Genomic DNA, 20,061 nt, shown 5'->3' with positions numbered 1-20,061 from the left:
TTCACTTGCTCTGGTTAGGTCAAACCCACCTATCACTAAGCTCAAAATAGCCCAATAGAAGCTCCAAACTCAGCTCAAACGGTCTCTGGACCTGCTGAAACAGAATCGCGTCGAAACGATTACTTAATAATCCCATGTCGGCTCCAATCACACATAGTACAAAGTAATAACTTAATTCCCTGCTTCGGCTAGCTTAATACCTCAAGCTGAGCTTTCGGAAGGCCCTCCAATGCCAATCGAAGGCGGCCCAATGGTCAAATATCCTCTCGCTGCGAACAATACCGAAACGGCGTCAAAATGCATGTATATGAGCTTATATAGTTCAATTCTTGCAAAAAATGGAATTCCTAACAGAAATTCCTGCTTACCCATGGTTAGAACACCTTCCAACCCAGCTTCAAAGGGTACACATTCAGCTCAACGAAGCTCGAAGACCTGCTGCGAAGAAACAATTTCCAAACTGCATCAATTCGATCGAATAACCCGCGTATAGTCCGAAATAGCTTCATAAATAGCGAAACATCTCTAATAAGCTTCAAAGTAGCTTATCCCTGGTCTAAGGAGGGTCATTCACAGCTAATTAACTCATATTTAATTGCTGAAATCTCAGTCTAGCACAGCCAAGAGCAAAAATCTCGAAATCCACACTCAATTCGACTAATAGAACGTCAAGAGTGGAGAAATTGAGTCGATTACCTGCTTAAGCTTCCAACCAGCACCTCACTGGTTCAGAGCTGCGAAAATCTCTCCAAAACACGCCTTCCCACATCCACATAAGCTCCGCAACGCTCGCAACTAGCGAAGAACACGCGATGCGACGGAAACGAGCGAAATCGGCGAATTCTATGTAGAGAGAGAAAAACTCTAGAGAGAGAGAGAGAGGAAGGTGGAAGAATAATCTCCTGAGCTCCAGCAACCTTTACTGAGCTCCCAGAGTCGTGCTGGGTCAAGTAGATAGGGATCAAGATGTGAAATGACCAAACGACCCTTGCTGCCACGTTTCTGCCAGTCTGTACCGGTACAAGGTGATGGCTGTACCGGTACAGCAAGCAGAAAAACACTGATTTCGCCAGATCAATGCACTTTCTTGCTTATAGCTTTCCAATCACCCTCTAACTTGTCCAAAAACTTGTCCAAGCCTTTTAGAATATTTAGGATAGTTCCACATTGCCTTCAACACACTCGAACTCTGCAATTTGCAAAAGTTCGGTGTATTACAACCCACTCTCGGGAACCGGTCTCTCGGACAAGGACCGGTCTCCCGGGGACCGGTCTCTCAGGCAAGGACTGGTTCCCGAACGCAAAATCCTTCTGCCCGAGATGGAGAGCTCTCGGGGACCGGTCTCCCCGAGCTGGGACCGGTCCCTCACTGCGAAAATGCCCATAGAGGGCTGGTTTGGAGGATAAAAAGTTGAGGGGGCTATCTGCAAAATGGCCTTTAATAGAGGCTGGGGGACCTCTTCTCTCTCTCATTTGCTCTCTAACCTCTCACATTCTTTCCCTCTCTCTCTCTAGTGAGAAATAGAAGGAGAAGAAGAAGGAGAGGAAGAAAAGGAAGGAAAAGAAGAAGAAGATAAAGGAGAAGACAAAGAAGAAGAAGAAGATTGTCTTCTTCCCTCTCTCCTTCAAGCTAGAGCAAGCTTAGAGCTTATATAGAGGTAAGCTCTAAACCCTCTAATGGTATTTCTAGGGTTTGGGGTTTTTATTGCTTAGAATTGGTTCGAATGGAACCTAGAGGAGATGAATAGATGGTTCGAGCTCGCATTTGAAGCTCGCACCACGGATTTCCTCACCGTTGCTAACCTAGGGCACGGATTTGGAATTTTTGGAAATCTAGGGTTTTGATCTATTTTAATAGGTCGTAAACCAAATTGCTAGGTATCGGAACGCATCGGCGAAGACGGTTTGCCGATCCGACGAGCGAGTGCGGAGTTATCGCCAAAACGAGTACTTGAGGGCTCGCTTCGCCCCGAGGAGTTGAGGCGACATGCGAAGACCACAGTATCGAGTTTTCTACCGTCGCGGCATCGCCAAAAGGTGGGTGGTGTCCATCCCGAAGCAATCGGGCTCCCTTTTATGTCTTAGTATTTTGAGATCTTGCATCCTGTGTTCACATGCATTATAAGATAGTGTGCATTGCCTTTCCTTATGCTTTCCTATTTGATGCTATATTATGTATGAATTGCTGGATATAGGGGATTGATGAGGATTGGGTCGAGACTTGAAATCCTATAGTGCGGCGATGAAAGAATGATGCAAGGGTTGAAACAAAAGAACGAGTGGCATTTAGTCGTTAGTGAACAAGAACGAGTGGCATGTGTAAGTTGTAGCTTATATGGAACCCATGACTATAGTGATAGCAACCCTAGAGGATAGGGCACCCTTGAGGTGGGAGATTTGGATCATACTCATTGTCTGCTTCTAACTTGTGATGGTCGCTCCACACAAGTAGTGCTCTCCGGAGTCGGTCACGAGGGATAGTCTATGTGGGGTCCCGTGGGATAGGGATAGCCTATTTGGGGTCCCGAAGGATAGCCTATGTGGGGTCCCGCAGANGTGAACAACCTCCGAAGGTTTCTCCAATCTTCGAATTAGAAAAGGAAACTAGGAATTAAATAATGTAAAAAACTCTACTTTGGGATTCCAAGTCCCCAAAATCTGAAAATCTCCCCTCAAACAAGCTCCAAAACCAAGCTTCAAGCTCCTTCCATGGAGGGAGAACACCAAGAAGCAAAAAGAGGAAAAAAGAGAGGCTTAAATCATAAATTAAACCAACCAAGATCAATGAAATAGAGAGGGAGGGTGTGGAGAACTCCCCTACCTCTTCTCCTGCTGCTGTGAAGCTCAGGGAAGCCCTAAGGGGCGTGGGGTTACTAATAGAAGGCTACAAAAGCACAAAACCCCCTGCAGTTTCATTCTGCACAAAACTGCCTCCTTGTACCGGTACATGGGCTCTTGTACCGATACAAGGCCCACGAAAATGCAAACCCGAGGCTCGGGTCGCGGGGTCTGCGGCTCTGTACCGGTACAAGCCCGATGGCTGTACCGGTACAACCATCAACCTTGTACCGGTACAAGACCAGTCTTGTTCCGGTACAAGCTCTGCTGCAGGCTATCCGAGAGCTGACCAAAAATTTTGGTTTTGGAATTTTGGTGCCAAGTCTCACTCCGACATCCTCGGGATGCGTGCCAAGGGTCGGAACACTATCAACGACCCTCCAAAAACTGTGGAAAGGCTCCACACACAGATCAAACACTCGAATCTTGTGATTTGCAAGATCCAGTGCATTACAACAGTAGAGTAGTTTACTATCTGTTTCTACAGCTTTTATATCTATCTATCAGTTTATCTACTCGTGCCCACTTGGACCTAGTGGGGAGACCGGCGAAGTCGGCGGCCGAGCCCGTTGGGAACTATGGAAGATAGTTCTCACCCCACTCTTTTCAGGTTCGAGCCCGGGTGTCCCTGGTGAGCGCGAGGATTGTAGTAAGGGCCTAGCGCCCTAGTTGCATTAGCTACCTACCCTTTTGCATTAGCTCTACCTTGTATTATGTTTGAGAGTAGATGTTGTATAGGGTGAGGTTGAGTGCTTGTATTTATGTTTTGGAAGAATGTAAAAGATGGAATCAAATGTATTAAGTTGAATGAATGTAATAGATAGAGCTTTCTCTCTTTATCTACTTGTATGTTTCATACTCGTATCTTGCTCTTAGTTGTTAGCACTAGTGGTGCTCCTTGTGATCGTTTATTTATGAATTGATTCCTGGGCAGATTCTTATACATGATCAGTTGGTTAGCCTTGGGCGGACAGGGGAGGTCCTGTCCGTTCGGCGTCTGTTCGATGCGCCTGGACCGGACCAAATTGGTAGCGGTCTCGGGGCGTGAAAGGTAGGCCATTGGACATCGACTATATTCCGTGTTTTAGACATGATGACATAGTGATAGGCCATCGACACAGTCGCTATATTCCATATTTTAGACATGATGACTTGAGACTTGAGATAGACTTATATGTTTACTTGTCTTTGTGCTCAGTCGCACATGCTTGTGAGGGTCGCTCCCTACAAGCCGGCACTCCGGAGATAGCCATCGCGATACATACTCGCTGTGCGGGATTGGGCGCCGAAGTGGATTGTCGTGGGCAAGGCTCATTCCTAGAGTGGGGATGTTGACTACCACGGGGCCATTAGGCACGGCACCTGGCCAGACAGCCTACGGGTGGGTCTTCAGGCCAGACAGCCTTCAGGTGGGTCTTACAAGATTTGAATTTTAAGTCGTTAACATGCCAAGTGGACTTTGATTAGAATAGTAAACAGTGACATTGTACTATTTAGCTTGTGGACATTATGTTAGTTATACTCATGCACTTACATGCTACGGTAGCTTCATTACTTATGCAAATTCATGCTAAGTAGAGACATCATGTGGTAGCGAGTTTACATGTTCATTTACATGTCGTTTATATTGCTTTTACTGGTTTACTTATCTTTTTAGCTCTTTTGGGCCTAGTGGCGCTTTTCACTTAAGTCAGTAATTGCCCACTGGGAACTATTAATTAATAGTTCTCACGCCCCTTGTGTTATGGTTTTATTTCATAGCCTTCGGCACCGGCGGAGGCACAGGATCGCGGCAAGGGTGTCGCTTAGCTAGATTGAGAGGAGCTACTTCGAGATTAGGTGGTTACTCTTTCTTTTGTTGTAGTAGCGAGAGAGAGATTTTTGTACCATGTATAAAGACCACCTATGTACTCTTTTAGCACTTATTTTTGGACATCTCTTGTATTACTTATGACTTTTATTTAGTTGTTGTTGGATCTTTTATTCGATTTCCTTGTTATAGAATCTAGATATATTTTGCTCTAATACTCCTAGATGTTCTCCTTTTATTGCTTTATTTATCGTTTTATTGTAGACGCCTTATATGTTTTAGACATATGGCGGGTCGGGCACGTGCCGGGCGGGCTTTCGCTGGGTCCCGAGGCGTGACATTACCGACTCCGGGGAAGAGCATTGTGATATACAATGATGCTTCTTATAGTGGTCTCGGGTGTGTTTTGATGCAAAATGGATGAGTAATTGCTTATGCTTCTCGTCAATTGAAGAGTTATGAAAAGAACTACCCGATACATGACCTTGAGTTAGCCGCGGTTATATTCGCACTGAAGTTATGGAGGCATTATCTATACGGTGAACATTGTGAGATTTACACGGATTATAAGAGTCTCAAATACTTATTCACCCAGAAGGAATTGAATATGCGACAGCGGCGGTGCTTAGAGTTGCTAAAAGACTATGATGTCACTATTCTATACCACTCTGGAAAAGCTAATGTCGTGGCCGATGCATTGAGTAGAAAATCGGTGGAAAATTTGGTTTCGCCAATCATACCCCAACTGTCATTGCATAAAGAGATGCAACGGTTTGGTCTTGAGATAGTAGCTCCTGAGGTGGTGACAATTCTCGCCGCATTGGTGGTTCAACCGACCTTGTTGGAAAGGATTAAAGAACAACAAGCTTCCGATCCGTATCTTCAAAAGGTGCGGGGTGAAGTTGAAGGTGGACGTGATGATGATTTCGGCATTGGGACCGACGGTGCACTTCGATTCCGAAATCGTTGGTGTGTGCTTAAGAATGAGGATATTCGAAAGGCGATTATGCTAGAAGCGCATCAATCTCCCTATAGTATACAGCCGAGCGGCACTAAGATGTACCAAGACTTAAAAGTACATTATTGGTGGCCGAGCATGAAAACTGACATTGGGGAGTTCGTGGCGCAATGTCTTACGTGCCAACAAGTAAAAGCAGAGGGCCGATTTTCGGCGAAAAAGTTGCAAAGCTTGTCTATACCCGTTTGGAAATGGGAGGACATCGCAATGGATTTTGTGACCAGTTTGCCTCGATCTCAAGCCGGGCATGATGCGATTTGGGTGGTTGTGGGTTTGACGAAGTCGGCTCATTTCTTGCCGATCCACACCACGTGGTCCGGAGATAAGTTAGCTCAGGTATATCTTGACAAAATTGTGAGATTGCATGGGGTTCCGGTATCATAGTATCGGATCGAAACCCCAAATTCACTTCTCATTTTTTGAAGAGTTTGCAAGACGCTTTCGGCACACGGCTCGATTTTAGCACGGCATTTCATCCTCAGAGTGACAGTCATTCGGAAAGAACGATACAAATCCTTGAGGATATGCTTCGAGCGTGTATACTTGATTGTAAGGGCGGATGGCACGACTATTTGCCGATGGCGGAGTTCGCATATAATAATAGCTATCAAGAAAGCATTGCGATGGCGCCATTCGAAGCTTTGTATGGAAAGAAGTGTCACTTCCCTATCCATTGGAGCGAGGTGGGTGAGAGAGTTACTCTTGGCCCTGATGTGTTGCGAGAGGCGGAAGAGAAAATTCGCCTTGCTCGTCAACGGTTTGCGACGACACAATCAAGGCAACAGAGTTATGCAAATAAACGTCATAAGGATCTTGAGTTCGTGGTTGGAGATCGCGTGTTCTTGAAAGTGTCACCCATGCGCGGTGTGAAGCGATTTGGAGTCCGTGGGAAGCTTAGTCGCCGGTATGTTGGGCCTAGTCGCCGGTATGTTGGGCCGTTTGAGATATTGGAGCGTGTAGGTGCAGTGGCGTATAAGCTCGCACTACCGCCGAGGCATGCGGGAGTTCATAACGTATTTCATGTGTCAAATCTCCGCAAGTATATCTGCAATTCGACTCACGTGTTGGAGTATGAACCCGTGGAGTTACATGAGGATATGTCATATGAGGAGTATCCGGTGGGTATTCTCGATTGAGAAGAAAGGAAGTTGTGGAGTCGCACAATTCCATATGTTAAAGTCTAGTGGAGCAATCATGTAGAGCGTGAAGCCACTTGGGAGCTTGAGGAGGCAATGCGAAAGACGTATCCTCACCTATTCAAGTCGTCGAGTTAAGGTATGTGTTTAGTTTCGCGGACGAAACAATTTTTAAACGGTGGAGAATGTAATATACCGAAACCTCGGTAGGCTATATCGAACTTTAGTCAAATTGACCAAAGTGCGAAGTTGATTGCTTCGGAACGCTTCGGAAAGTTCGAAATGTGTTGGAATGGCACTTAAGGGTGTTAAAGGACCTTGGTGAGCAGCTGGGAGGAAATTCTGCAATTTTCACAGAAAACATGCTCTCGGGGTACGGACCCTGTGCAGGGTCCGAACCCCGTAGCCGAAAAATGCCCAGTTCGAGCAGTGTGTAATAAGAGGAGTGGAGGGTGTTTTGTGCAATTGTGTGCATGTGGGGTTTATTCGGGGGTGATTGTCACTCTTCTCTCTCACTTTCCCTCACATTTGCTACCAAAGAGGAAACCCTCTCCCTCTCTTTCTCTAAAACTCTCTCTCTTATTCTCTCTCACTAGGGTGGGTGAAAGAGAGGCTCTTGGAGGGGCCTTGGTGGAGAAGAAGACCAAGTTGAGGGTGGAGTTTGCTATTGTACAAGAGCTTGGAGGAAATCTGGGAACCTAAGGTGGGTTTTCAAGACTCTAAGCTAGGGTTTTGAGTTAATTACTTCTAGTAGTTGTATCTAGAAGCTTATATGGTATATTTATGTGTGAATCTACATGTGTTATGTGAGTATTTGGCAATAGTGGAAACCCTAGGGTTGAAAAGGGAGTTTTGGTAAATATGAGATCTAACTAGGGTTTGATCTCTTGTAGCCCTAATTGACGTGTAAACTGACACGTTGGGAGACTCGATTCGAAGATCCGACGAGTCTACACAAAGAAATCAAGGAAAAAGCCTGTTTTGGCTTCATTTTGCCGCAGTCAAGGGAAATAGGCGGCTAAAAATTTCGAAACTTGAATCGTAGCACGTTAGCAACCCTACGAGGTTGGTGGTGCTATCCGAAATCATTGAATTTCCTTGTATGTCTAAAAGTCACTTATTGAGCATATATGAGTATATAGGATTCATGCATTGTAGGGTTGAGTTGAGAACATGTTGTTATATGATGTTTCTATGCTTTTAGTATAAAGATGCACTTGAGATATTGAACAAGTTGTGAACCCCATAGATGTATGAATTGTAACTTGAACATAGTTGAGACAAAGAACTTAGTGACATTATGACATGAGCAAAGTAGCACCTTGTGGCATTAATCAGTATAGTAAATGCAAGAGCATGGAACACTTAGTGCACTACTACAAATTCATGATTTAGCGGCCGCAGCATTTATTTAAATAACTCTAATTAATATATTTAACAGCATTACTTGATAACTACCGCTAAATTTAATAATTTAGCAGCGGCAAATTTAATAATTTAGCAGCAATTTACTATTAATTCTGCAAAATAGAATAAATTAGCAGTATAAATTAGTGAATGTCGCCGAAGTTTTTAGCATTTTATAAAAAATGACACTAAATGTAATAAAGTAGCAGCACTTATTGCTAAATGCCGCAATATTTGCTCCGCAATATTTATTTAAATCATGTCAATTAATATATTTAGCAGTATTACTTGATAATTGCCGCTATATTTAATTATTTAGCAGCACTTTACTATTAATGTTGCAAAATAGGATAAATTAGCAGCATAAATTAGTAAATGACGCTAAATATAATAAACTAGCAGCACTTGTTACTAAATATCATTACTAATTAATATATAATTATTAATATATCCCTAATTTATTTAGAATTAAAAATTTTAAAAATAAAGTTTAAAATTCGAAACATATAATTTTAAAAATTAAACTTATAATTTAAATTTTAAAATTCTAAAATTTATATTTTAAATTTTAAATTCTAAAATTATTAATTTTTAAATTTTAAATTTTTAAATTTATTTTAAATTTCAAATTTCAAATTTAAAACTATTAATTTTGAAACTTAAAATTTTATATTTCAAAATTAAAAATTTAAATTTAGTATCTAAATTTAAAAATTTAAAATTTTAAAATAGAAGACTTAAAATATAAAAAATTAAAATATACATAACTAATAGTCGCTAGCACAAGTGGCAAAGGGCTTGGTTGTTGGTACTCGAGGTCTCAAGTTTGAATCCTAGTTGATTCACATTTGCAGCAAAGTTTAAGACAAAAAGAAATAAATAAAGCGGGTCGCATCTCAAAAAAATTAAATATAAAATTAAAATTAAAATTTTAAAATTTTAATTTCTAAAATCAGATATTTGTATTAGCGGCATTATATTTACGTGCCACTAATAAACAATTTAAAATTAGCATTTAATCCCTTTCAGCGGCATATTTCTAATGACACTAATTGATTTATATTAGCGGCATTTATAATAAATGCTGCTAATACTTTTAGCAACATTGGCATAGCCAGTATTTGGTGTCATGTGCTGCTAAAACTTTTAGCAGCATTTGTGTCACGCCCTGGATTTCAGCGAAAGCTCATGAGTCGCGTGCACAGACCCGCCGTGTACACCACAACTCAAGTATACACCAGGCGTCTACAAATAGTATAGTAAAAGATTCGATTCCAACCAGGTAATCAGAGCAAAAGCTTAAAAGGTTAAATTTATACAGTCCAAAACCTTATCACAGTAAATTAGAACAAAATACAATTCACATGATCTTAATATACATCATTGAACTAATCTACATAAACTGGTAAAGATCGTCTATTTGACGTCAAGAAGGCTCTAGCTAGCCGCTGACCCCTCGCCAGGAACACTAGCCTTTCCCGCTGTGGAAGGCTCTGTAAAAACAACAACAAAGAGGGTGTGAGAACTATTAAACAATAGTTCCCAGTAGGTAAGCCGCCGAGAGTGGCGAAGTACACCACTAGGTCAACTATGGCATGAGTTAATAGCAATAAAGAAGCAATTAAATGCAATAGGTATGAAAGTAAACTACTCATGCTATTTAAAAAAAAAACAACAACAATAAATAAATATCAACAGGCTGCAGGTATTAGTTATCATGCTAGATTCTATCATTCCTATTAATTGACAATTAACTAAGCATATTCCAGATGCTATGCATAATAATTCATTTTACTGAAATTACTGATAATATCATGTAATAACCTTCTACGTTAGTAATAAGGAAACATACTGTCATTGTATGACTAACCAATCACGACGTCAACTTCTAGGTTATTCATCACTAAACTTACTTTAGATGTCAACTTTCTAGCATGTTCATCAACAAGTTAACTTGACCAAAGACATAAAGTAACTTTACTACTATGTCTAGCTAAGGTTAAAGTACTTATTATAACCCAATTTTCAAACAGACTTACACAAGGTAAGTTCAAAGCCGCGCCGTGCCTAATGGCCCCGTGGTAGTATACACTCCCCACGGCATTCCACTTCGGCGCTCACTTCGTACATAAGCGAGCATCTGTCGCTAAGCTACTCCGGAGTGCTGGCTTGGGGGGCGCGACCCCCGCAAGCGTGTGCGAAAGAGCGTAATGGCATGTAAGCTATAATCCATGGCACAAATATCTCAACAGCATCATGCCTCTGACATGGAATCTCAACTCGACCAAGGTCGATACTGTAGTGCCCAATTATAAGTCACTATCAACACTTGTTGACTTGATTCTACCAATAGCTAGTATAACTTGACAAGTTTAAGCTTTACATCATCCTACTGATTCTCTCAGGCTACACCTGGACACTCACTCATAGTCCTCTCACTACTCCTTACACATAAGGAAAGTGGTTTACTAAAGTCATCTTCAAAGACTCATGGCACATATCCTGTAGTCCAATATAAACCTTTACTACTTAGGCAAACAAATACTATGTAATTACTTCTACTTGATTACACAAGTATGTTATCATGTCCAGATCTAGTCATTTACTAGATTATAATTAGTTGTATAACATTCAAGTTATGCCATCATGCAATATTCTAGTTATTTAACTAGATCATATACCATATCATGAACTTCAGACGAATCTATCATGTGGAAGTAGGAACTAACAGGCTAATGCAAACAGGTAAGATAAGCGATAGAATACTCTTCACATGATCTTTAAACTATTCATTCCACAATTATGAATACATACTCAAACAATTGCCTGTACATGATGTATTCAAAGGTTAGCCATTATACTTGCCATATCAATTTGCATAGTCTAATCCTATGTACATCATTCCCTTTTTCTAATCAATTGAGCTAAATGGCACATTCCCAAATTTACCATTATATCCTCTGGAATAACATCAAGTTAAATTGAATATGCAATCTACTAGTATCATGAATACATAGTAATTCAACATGTGACCATGTAGAGCAACAAGTCATAAGTCTTCCATTACTGTTTAAAGATGCTATCATATCCAATATGATCTACACATTAACGCATGTCTCAATGCCTTGAACTATACATATATTCACATGAATATGTAGTAACTTCAACTCATAATGTCAAAGGAGACATAGGGGGAATTCACCCATTTCGGGAAGGTCCGACCCACCAATATGTCGAGGCTTCCGCAATTGAAGGTAATCCAAATCCGTCAAATGCCTTAGAAATATCCACACTTGAATTGTTCTTCAATTCAGGTTGGAATACATTAAAACTGATCCTGACAGCTCACAATTCCCAACCGAAATGGTTCAATATCCTGCTAGTACAGGCTATAATTAAATTCCTGTTTTGGTCCAGGTGAACGTACTCAAGTTAACCCTCAAAAGCTTCTAAATATCAGCCGAGAACAATCAACCACCTTTCGCAAGTCTGCTGCAAACACTACCAAGGAACATCATTAGTACCCATATGCGACTATTTAATATGGGCTAAAATTTAGCTTGCATAGATTCCCAACTAAAATTCGCATCACTTACAGGTTCTAGTGTATCCAAATCAGCTCCCAGGGTCCCTATACTCAGCCTAAAATAAGCTTCTGAGCTGCTGTGCACAATACCAAAATCAGCTTTATCAATCATCATTATTATCAATATAGTATCAACATGAGTCCAATAGCTGATTACTTACATTTTCGAAACTTTAGCTCAGCTTCTTATAAGGATTGAAGCTGAGAACTCACATCCATCTCTGATTTGCAGTGGCTAAAGCCTTTTCTACTTCAGCTAACAAGAAAAGAATCCCAAATACTACTTAAACTCATTACTATGCCTAAAACTCATGAGTAGTTAAGTAGTTTACCTTGCTAAAGGATCAACCGAGTTATTACTAAGCTCCAGGCTGCGAACACTCCTTAAAGCTCCTCCTTTTTCCTTCAATACCAGTTCTCAATCACTCCCAATTAGCTGATTATCAAGCAAGGAAAAAGAAACCAACTTAACCCTTGCTTTCTTTGTAGAGAGAGAAACAAACCCTAGAGAGAGAAGGAGAAGCAGCTCCACCTGATTCTCAGAGCTCCAGCAACCCTAGGCTAGCTGCAAGGGTCATGCAAAAGGCTTAGAGATAAGCTTGGGGGTAAAAAGACCAAAAGAGGCATGCTGCCACGCAGCTGCTGCTACTGAGGCTGGTTGTACCGGTACAGGGTTAATGTTGTACCGGTACAGCAATGCAGAATGTGCAGAAACGCAGCAGCAATGCACTTCCTCGCCTCCCGCAATCTAATCATTCTCATACCTGTCCACCAACCTCTCTAAACCCTTTAGAAAATGTAGGGTAATTCCAATTATCGCTTCCACTCATCAAACTTCATAATCAGTCAATTTCGAGATATTACACTTAAACTTCGCGCTTCCACGTCTAAAGTGCAATGCACTTTTGACCTTCTAACCATTCGATCACTCTTATAACTTGTCAGAAACCTCCCCACAACTCATTAAAAGATGTGGGTTAACTCTCAATGCCCAGTCCATATTCCAGCTTCACAATCAGTCAAGTTCGAACATTACAGTTGAAAAGTGTATCTGCAATGCACTTTTCCCCCTCCGACCACTTGCTAGCTTCAGTAACTTGCTGAACACCTCTCCTCCATCCTTCAAAAGTCGCGGAATGATTCCAATTACTATTCCAACACTTGAACTTCGTAATTTACAAAAGTTCAGTATATTACAATTTGTTAATCATTTAGCAGCATAAATAAATGTCACTAATGACTAATTTTCTAGTAGTGGTGTGTGTGGCATTAATGACTATAAAGAAAGCAAGAGAATGAGATATTTGGTATTGTGGCATATGTGAACATGACATCCTCATAATTGAGGCATCCTTATAGTTAAGGATTTGAGTAAGCATAATATCCTTATAGTTAAGGATCGGATTAAACTTGACATCCTTATAACTAAGGATTGGATCATATTCATCTGTAAGTCTTGGTTTGAGGGCGGTCGCACCCCCTTGAGCAATGAGCTTCGGAGTAGTCATCACTGGGTTGGTGTTTCCCCAGAGGACGGTCCTGTCGGGTGTAGCGAGTATTTCCCCGATAGTAGGGATTTGAGTTGGTGAGTCGTGGGCAAAACCTACAGATTAGCCAAAAGGATTGGGTATTGGAAAATGGATCTTGCATGCATCATGAGCATCCTTATTGATTGTATTTTGTTTAGGCATATTAGCTGCATTTGTATAGCATAGTTACCTATCTATCTGCTTTATTCTTCTACTTATGCCTGATTTAGACCTAGTAGAAAAGTCAGCCAGGTCGACAGTCGAACCCATTGGGAACTTCGTTGTAGTTCTCACCCCACGATCATCTACAAAGCCGAGGCCGAGCGAGCCGGTCGACGATCACGGTAAAGGTATCGCGCCTTAGACATTGACCACCCGAGTATAGCTTCATATCAGTTTATCATCTTTTGTATTNTTATGCCTGATTTAGACCTAGTAGAAAAGTCAGCCAGGTCGACAGTCGAACCCATTGGGAACTTCGTTGTAGTTCTCACCCCACGATCATCTACAAAGCCGAGGCCGAGCGAGCCGGTCGACGATCACGGTAAAGGTATCGCGCCTTAGACATTGACCACCCGAGTATAGCTTCATATCAGTTTATCATCTTTTGTATTTGATGATGCAAAATGTATAATGACGCTTATATGTAAAAGCTTATGTTTTGATGAAAGAAATGCTATGTAATGTTGGGAGCTTGAGATGTATAAAGGAAAGAATGAAAGAATGTAAATGCATGTATGTGATTAAAAGGAATCATAGTACTTGCATGATGTATAGTATAGAACTTTCACTTTTGGCTATTGCTTGCCCTCGTGCAAACCATGTATATATATGTTTTTGCTTGCGCAAAGTTTGTATACATGTTGATGTCTTGTTGAGCCTTCGGCGGACAGGAGAGGTGTTGTCCATTCAGCGTCTGTTGATGTGCCCGAACTGACCAAATAGGCGGGCTCGGGGCGTGACAAAGGTACTATGTAAATGAACATCATGTATGTAGTTGGAAACCTATGGTGTAATTTTGGATAATGGATGTAATATATGAAACTTGTATTTGGTTTTATTTTGGCATTGGACAATGTATGTTTAGTTAGTATTACTTTCACTTTTGATGTTGTTGTATTGCTTGTCCTCGTGTAAGGCATGTATAATGAAATTATCCTGGGCAAATTTATTATACATGTATCTTGGTTGTTGAGCCTTGGGCGGATAGAGTAGATTCTGTCCATTCAGCGTCTGTTTGACGTGCCCGAACCGACTAAATTGGCGGTCAAGGAGCGTGACATTCTATACATATATATACACACACATATATATATATATCTCTGTGTTATGGTTTATTAATAGCCTTCGGCACGTGGACGGCACAGGATCGCTGGCAGAGGGTGTGCTTAGCTAAGATTGAGAGAGGCTACTTCGAGATTAGGTGTTACTTCTTTCTTTTGTTGTAGTAGGAGAGAGAGATTTTTGTAACCATGTATAAAGACCACCTATGTAACTCTTTTAGCACTTGTTTTCCGGACATCTCTGTATTACTTATGACTTATTATTAGTAGTTGTTGTTTGGATCTTTTATTCGTTCACTGTGTTATAGAAGGCTAGAATATTTTGCTAACTAATACTCGCTAGATGTTCTCCTTTTATTGGCTTATTTATACCTTTTATTGTAGAGCCCTATATGTTTTGCATATGGCGGTCGGCACGGCCGGCGGCTTTCGTGGAGTCCCCGCGTAACATTACCAGACTCGCGGGGGAGATGCATTGTGATGCTAGCAATGATGCTTCTATATAGTGGTCTCTGCGTGGTGTTTTGAATGGCAACATGAATAGAGTAATATGCTTAGCTCTCTCGTCAATTGAATGAGTTTGAACAGAACTACGCTCGATAACATACATTGAGTTAGCCGCCGGTATTTCGCACAAAAGTATGGAGGCATTATCTATACCGGTGAACATTGTGAGATTTACACCGGATTATAGCGACTCTCAATACTTAAATCACCCGAAGGAAATTGCTATGCGTACGCGGCGGTGCTGTAGAAGGTTGCAAATTAGCTATGATGTCACTATTCTAGTTGTCACGACCCGCGCCCCACGCTATTTGGCCGGTCGGCGACCGCCGACAGATCGCCGAACGGACAGGGTTTACCTCTGTACTGGCGGACAGGACGTCCCCACTGTAACGTTCAGGCATAGCAATCAAATTACACATCGTGCGATAGTTCCAACCAGGAACACATGTTCCATCAAGGCATTGCATTTACATGAAGGTATGGCTACAACAACATAAAACACATCCTATATCATTAATTCATTCATATGCATACATTTTTACATACCAAATACTTATTAGCATTTAACTCCAATACAATCCGATTTAATATAATTATACAACTTGATTCTTCATTCTTTACATACCCTAAGTAAGCGCGCTTAGGGTACACTATCGTCGGTCTCCGTGGTAAGGTGCGCTAACTATGGAGCTCACGCCCTCCGGCTGCGCGCCGCCGCGCCGCTCAAGTACATGTGCGCAACTGTAAACACCTCAAACCACGTGGGGTGAGACAACCTCCATGGTTCACGCCATGGTACGGCCCACAAGGAAAAGTCGAGCCAATAATGGTCTAAGGGAGGCAACTGCAAGGTAGTTCAATAAACAGATAGATAATATATCTTATAATGCAACGAATTAAAACATGCTTGCTGAGCGAATGCAATATCATGAAATGCTATATAGCAAATCATGCAATAATACAAACTATGCAAACCACTAGTAGTTCATTTGATACTATCTTTCAATCTGCTAACCAGTAGCCATACCATGTCGACTATCCAAGGTTTCCTCTAATCACTAAATTCTGTCAATACCGTTTAAATCATAAGTTTCATCTACCTTACTAAGGCGTAACACCCGACATCGGTCATTTTTTTTTTTTTTTTTTTTTTTTTTTTTTTTTTTTGTTGAGTCAATCGTTCTGCGGAGCTACCTACTAGAACCAGGCTCGAGGCGATGGACTCTACTACCACCTCAGCCCTAAATCCTCTCACAGGATACCAAATCGCATAAAACTCATATGCATACTATGTTGTACACCTCATTGTGGGTCATATGACCGAACTTACCTGGTTAGCATGTTACCCCAATAATCACAACCAAATGCTTAAATAACGGGGGGACTCGAACTCCCTGGGACCGTCAACTGGTGCTTTACACGCCCAAGTGGTGACACTCCGGAGCGGCACCGCCCGCGGGAGCTACTCCCTCAGCCAAGACAATATCGTGAGTGTCGATCCAATCTCAATTGAGGATACAATAGCCACTCAGTCATCAATTGCACATGTCAAAATAGGTTTCTACCTTATTTAATCATGCCACTCTATGTCAAACTGGACCAATGTCAATATGGTTATAACTATGTTTAACAATACACATTTCTATGATGCCAAATCGTTGTCTCTAATTGTATTGTCACCTTGTTTACTGATGTTCAAGTCCAACTCTCACATCTTACACAATATAGGTTCTAACATACATGAATTGACACAGAATATATAATGATCAATCACCACAAGTGTTTGCTAGTTCAAGATGCTAGGCCTTAATGCCCACTCGACTCTAATCTATATATAGATTTTGTCACCATGTTCCACCAACATGGCAAATGTCATCAAGTATGTTTTTTCTATTTACATAATTCCGCGAAATATCGTAATTCGTAATATCTCATCATGGCACATATAGCCACTAGCTACATGATTTGTCACATACATATAGTCATTATCAAATAAGTCATACTTAGCAATTCTCATGTCATTCTTTTAGCACTTAATTCATTTCATATACATTTAGCATATTATACAACATTGCATCATACATTTATTTTTATGATGTTCTTATAGCTAACATCATACGCCATTTATATTTATGCATTCAAGCATTAATCATATGCATCATCCTAGCATGTTCTATATATGTTTAACTATGCATTCTTTTCACATTCTTAATACTCAATGTCAATTGCATCAATAGAATCCTCATTTCTTAGACATAAAGGGCGACCTAAGTCGGCTTCGGTAAGCACAACCAGCCCCTCATTTCGCATTGCGATTGCTTGTCGACACTATGCAATGCGGCCGTCCGCGGCAGACCGGCACCCGGTTGGCGCCGATCTCTCACGGAACACCCGAACGGCCTCCAATTCAGCGGACTCCGAAATTAAAGGTCTTCGTTTATGTGCACGATGCTTCAAATCCATTTTTTCATGAATATTACATATATCGCCTCGGCCCTCTCCCGCGGACACGAAGCCTAAACGTCCATCGTCTTCAATACTCTTGTAATGGCTCGACGAATCGGCCGAAAACGTCTTCGCCATGCGTTCGTCTTACCGTATGCATATTGTTTTTACGAGGTCAAATAGATCAAACCTCATATTTTAAAAACCCCATTCTAACCTAACATGAATTAATCTCTAAATAATCCAAATTAAAATTAGAAGCAAACCATGTTTAAGAATGCTGATCATAGAGGCTATTAGAAGACTAAAGCATTAGATTAAGCAAAATCCAAAGCTTACCTAATGTGAACCGCCTGCGACGAAACACACGTCCAACGTCGCCGAAAGCCCGATACGTCGGCCCTCCAATACGCGTTACGCAGCACCTCTCCCACAACTCCTCTCCAATTTTTAGAGAGAGATTTTAGAGGATGAGAGAGATCTCTAGAGAGAAAGGAGGGTTTTCCTCCCCCTCCCATCGCGTGTGTGTCGTGTCGTGTGGGGTGTGTGGATTGTGCGGAATGAAGGAGAAGAAAAGAAGGAGTCAACCTCCTCTTTTAGTCCAACACCACAATAGCTATTCATTCGAACTTTGAAAATCTGATATCTTTCGCCGAGCTCACATTGGAATGTCCGTGTTGAGCTGCAACTTAAGACAGTCAGTACGTCGTTTTAATTAACTTAAAGCTGACGATCGCTGGTATCAAGTTTGACCGCCCCGTTTGGTTCACTGAAAACTGTCCGAACTGTAATCTTATATCAGATATACCGTCCGGATTTTATTTCTCACCTACGGGTGTTCGAAGAAATTATGAAACCTTAAATCTAGCCTCATAAAATTCCTGACTATCATCCAATTTCATAATTTGACTGACGATGTCATTTTCTGCTATTTATCTGTCCCATTTCCAACAGAAAATTCTAGATCTTCTTCTGTTCCCATTCCGATTTCAGCCCCAATCACTATCTGACTTAGTGTTTTAACTCCTACAAATTCAATAAAAATAGTTTCTCGACACTATTTTTATTTATTTTAATTTTATACAAAATCTGAGTATGTTACATCTATACCACTATTGGAAAAGGCTAATGTCGTGGCCGATGCATTCGAGTAGAAAATTCGGTGAGAAAATTTGGTTTCGCCAATCACACCAACTGTCAATTGCATAAGAGAGATGGCAACGGTTCTGGTCTTGAGATAGTAGCCCTGAGGCTGGTAGACAATTCTGCGCAGCGCTTTGGTGGTTCAACCGAATTGTTGGAACAGGATAAAGAACACCCAAAGCTTACCGATCCGTATCTTCAAAGGTGCGGGGTGAAGTGAAGTGACGTGATGATGATTTGTGCATTGGACGCGACGGCGCACGTTATCGATGCCGAAATCGTTGGTGATGTGCTTGAGAATGAGATATTCGGAGCGATTATCTAGAAGCACATCAATCTCCCTATAGTATACACCGAGCGGACTAAGATGACCTAAGACTTAAATACGATTATTAGGTGGCGAGCTATTGAAAAATGACCATTGGAGTTCGAGGCGCAAGTCTTACGTGCCAACACAGTAAAGCGAGGGGCGAATTTTCGGCGATAAAAGTTGAAAGCTTTCTAATACCCGTTTGAAGGAGGACAATCCGCAATGGATTTTGTGACCGGTTGCCGCGATCTCACAAAGGGCGGGCATGAGTGCGCTTGGGTGTTGTGGGTTTGACCGAGTCGCTCATTTCTTTGGCGATCCACACTCACGTGGTCCGGAGATAGTTAGCTCAGGTATATCTTTGACAAAATTGTGAAGAATTGCATGGAGTTCGGTACCATACGTTATCTGAATCAAAACGCCCAAATTCACTTCTACATTTTTGGAAGAGTTTTGCAAGACCTTTGGAACGGCTCGTTTTAGCACAGCCACGGGCATTTCATCTCAGAGTGACCGGTCATTCGGCAAAGAACGATACAAATCTTGAGGATATGCTCGAGCGGTATACTTGAATTGTAAGGGCAGATGGCCGACTATTTTGTCCGATTGCAGAGTTCGCATATATAATAGCTATCAAGAAAGCATTGTATGCGTGCATTTGACAGCGTTTGTATGGAAAGAAGTGTCACTTCCCTAATCCATTGGAGCGAGTGGGTGCAAGAGATTACTCCTTGGCCCCGATGTGTTGGCGAGAGGCGGAAGAGAAATTCCGCGCTTGCTCGTCACGGTTTGCGGATCGGCACAATCAGGCAACGAGTTACTGCAAAGATCAAAGTCATAAGGATCTTGAGTTTCGGTGCGGTTGGCAGACGGTGTTCTTTGAGTGTCCCCGAGGCGCGGTGTGGAAGCGATTGGAGTCCGTGGAGACTTAAGTCCCCGGTAATGTGGACATTTGGATAATTGGAGCGTTAGGTTGGCGGTGGGTATAAGATTAGCACTACCGGCCTGATAGGCTTGACGGAGTTCATACACTCGGTAATTTCATGTGT

At 41.6% G+C, this 20,061-nt stretch overlaps 1 long non-coding RNA gene across 4 annotated transcripts; it reads right to left on the bottom strand.

The window, feature by feature from the left end:
- Positions 1-9,669: 9,669 nt before the first annotated feature.
- Positions 9,670-12,356, bottom strand: LOC109705768. Of its 4 annotated transcripts, none has more exons than XR_002214875.1 (5): positions 12,128-12,356; positions 11,957-12,051; positions 11,806-11,872; positions 11,436-11,710; positions 9,670-9,702 (listed from the first exon to the last, which is right to left on the bottom strand). It is a non-coding gene; the product is annotated as an uncharacterized LOC109705768 (long non-coding RNA). The 4 variants fall into 4 exon arrangements; XR_002214876.1 differs by having other exon boundaries at positions 11,436-11,701; XR_002214878.1 differs by having other exon boundaries at positions 11,436-11,698.
- Positions 12,357-20,061: the final 7,705 nt, after the last annotated feature.

This window comes from Ananas comosus, unplaced genomic scaffold, assembly GCF_001540865.1.
Source record: "Ananas comosus cultivar F153 unplaced genomic scaffold, ASM154086v1, whole genome shotgun sequence".
NCBI classification, from domain to species: domain Eukaryota; kingdom Viridiplantae; phylum Streptophyta; class Magnoliopsida; order Poales; family Bromeliaceae; genus Ananas; species Ananas comosus.
The sequence above is the reverse complement of the archived record's forward strand: the minus strand, read 5'-3'. Positions and strand labels throughout refer to the sequence as shown.